Here is a 3,351-nt window from a genome sequence, read left to right as displayed (position 1 = left end):
TAGATATACTGCCTTATAACAGGTGATCATTAGATTTACTGATATTTAAGATTTATTTTTTATAGATTTATTACCTTATGAACACGGTCAAGATCATTAGATTTAAAGCCCTTTAACAGGTTAATATCATTGGATTTACTATAATAAGCATCAATCAAATTAATGCCTTATAAGAGGTCATTAGATTTACTGTTCATAATACAGCGAAATATAAGATTTTACTTGCCTTCGTCCATTAGATTTATGACCTTATAACAGGTCAATATTAATTAGATTTAATACATAGTAAGATCAAGATCATTAGTTTTTTACTGCCTATAACAGCCAAATCATTATTTTATTACCTTATAACAGATCAAAAATCAAAAGATTTACTGCCTTGTAACAGGTAAGAACCTTACATTTACTTCCATGTAACAGGTCAAGATCATTAGATTTACTGCCATTGTTAACAAAAACAAGGTCATATATTTATGGCCCTATAACAGGTCAAGATTTACTGACATAGCGAAAGATCACTAATTCTGCCTTATAACAACTCTAGAACACAATTTTAAATGCCTTGTAACAAGTCAAGATTTACTGCCTTATAATTCAAAATCATAAGATTTACCTACCACTAACAGTCAAGTTCAATACATTTACTACATTACTTTTTAACCAGCCAGTAAAACGTACAATTTTCCTGCCACATTATATTTAACCAACTCAGATCATTTGATTTACTGTTCGTAACAACCCTTAGAACAACATTTTAGTTTCATGAAAGGACAAGATCAATTAAATAATTTCCTTGTCCCGGGCAAGATCATTAGATATTACATTACTGCTTTATCATAGGTCAAAATCAATAAATTTTATAATAGGTTCAATAACCTTACATTTACTATCCATATACATGTGAATATCTTAGATATTATACAAATTTTTTACAGGTAAAAAACATTCAATTATTGACTTGGAACATGCCAAGATGCATTAATTTTTTTGCTTTATAAAAGGTCAAAACATTAATAATTACATTTCCTTGCCACATGTCGAAATCATTAGATTTACTAGCCTTACAATAAAGACAAAATCAAGAACATTATATTAATATCCTTGTAACAGGTCATCATTAGATTTATTGCTTATAATTAATTACAAGCTATTTAAAACAGGTAAAAATCTTTAGATTAATGCCTTTTAACATATCAAGATCATTAGATATGACAGCCTTATTAACAGGTCCAGATGACTGCGTTACAATGGGTTGAAAGAACATTATATTCCAGGTCATCATTAAGATTCATTGCCTTATAACAGGTCATGATTTACTGACAAAACGAAAGATCACTAATTTCTTTGCCTTATAACAACTCAAGATCATCATTATACTGCCTTGTAACAAGTCAAGATTTACTGCCTTAATAATTCCAAAATCATTAGATTTTAACTTTCCTCGTAACAGTCCAAGATCATTACATTTACTACATCACAATACTTTTTACACGCCAGTAAACGTCAATATTATTAAATTTTCTGCCTCATTATATTAACAACTCATGATCATTTGATTTACTGATTTGGTAACAAAACTCCTTAAACACGATTTTTGTTTCAATAAAGGTCCAAGAAATCATTACAATATTTCCTTATGGGGGTTCACCGGTCAAGATCATTAGATATAATCCTTAGATCATGGAACATTAAATTTACAGGGCAAAGTTCATTACAGTTATGGACATAATTGGACAGATTTATTGGATCAGGATTAATTGGACATATTTGCTGCCTAGATCTTAGATCATTTGTTTACTTGTCTTTCACAGGTTAACATCATTAGATTTTCCTTGCTTATAGCAAGTCATTTATGGCCAATATCATATATTTTCATTATGGTCAAATCATTATGGTCAATATCATAATTAACTAACAATCAGGTAGAGATCATTAGATTTAACTGTCTTAATGACAGTAAAATCATTAGGATTTATTGCCTTATAACAGGGCAAGCTCATTAGATTTATTACCTTATAACAGGTCATCATATCACTTATGAGATCAAAAGATCATAGATTTCTTGCCTTAATAACAACTCAAGATCTGGATATACTTCCTTGTAACAGTCAAGATCATTATTATTTACTGCCTTATAACAATTCAAAATCATTAAAGATATACTGCCTTCGTAAACAGGTCATCATAGATTCATTTCCTATAACAGGTCAGGATTAATTAGATTTACTGCCTTATAACACACAAGATCATTAGATTTTAGAATGACCTCCTTGTCACCAGGCAAGATAACTACCTTATGGAACAGTCATGATCATTAGATATACTGCTATATAACAGGGCAAGATTTTATAGTTAATGCCTTATAACAGGTCAAGTCTTAGGTTTACTGCCTTATAACAGAATCAAGATCATTAGATATTGTCGTCTTATAACAAGTCAATATCATTAGATTAATGGGCCTTAAATCTGGTCAAGATCATTGATTAACTGCCTTACATCAGTCATGATCAATTATTATTACCGTCTTATAACAAGTCAGGTCAATTAGATTACTTGTTTATGAGAGGTCAAGATCACTAGATTTAACCGATTATAAGAACATTAGATTTACTGGCCTTATTAACCGGTCGAAGACCTTATAATTACTACCTTTAATAACAGTCTAGAACAATAGATATATTGCCATGTAACAGGCCTATAACAAGTCAACATTAGCAATTTACTGCCTACTAACAAGTCCAAGATCATTAGATAACTGCTTATAACATGTCATTGGATTACTGCACTTATACCGGTCATCATTAGATTTAATGCCTTTTAAAAAAACAGGTAAAGATCATTAGAATTCCTGCCATATAACAGGTTATCATTGGATTTATTTATCGTCGTCAAGATCACAGATTTACTGCCTTATAACAGGTCATTAGATTTACTATCTTATAACAGCGAATATACGCCTTGTAACAAATCAACGATCATTAGATTTATGGCATTAATATTAGGCACAAGATTTATTTCGATTTACTGCAAAGAGAACAAGATCATTAGATTTACTGCCTTATAACACCAAGATTTTTAGAATTTATTACCTTATAAATTCAATATTATTAGATATACTGCCTTCATAAGTCAAAATCATAAGACTTACCATGGTACAGGTCAAGATCATAGATTTACACTGCCTTATAACAGTTACAAACTTTATAACAGGTAAAAATCATTCGATTTAAATGCCCTGGAACATGTCAAATTTTTTTTCTTTATAAAAGGTCAATAACATATAATTACTCTTCCTTGCCACCGACAGAAAAATCCATTAGATTAACTGCCTTAACACAGCCATATTATTAA

This window comes from Panulirus ornatus, chromosome 64, assembly GCF_036320965.1.
Source record: "Panulirus ornatus isolate Po-2019 chromosome 64, ASM3632096v1, whole genome shotgun sequence".
NCBI classification, from domain to species: domain Eukaryota; kingdom Metazoa; phylum Arthropoda; class Malacostraca; order Decapoda; family Palinuridae; genus Panulirus; species Panulirus ornatus.
This window is presented reverse-complemented; position numbering follows the sequence as displayed.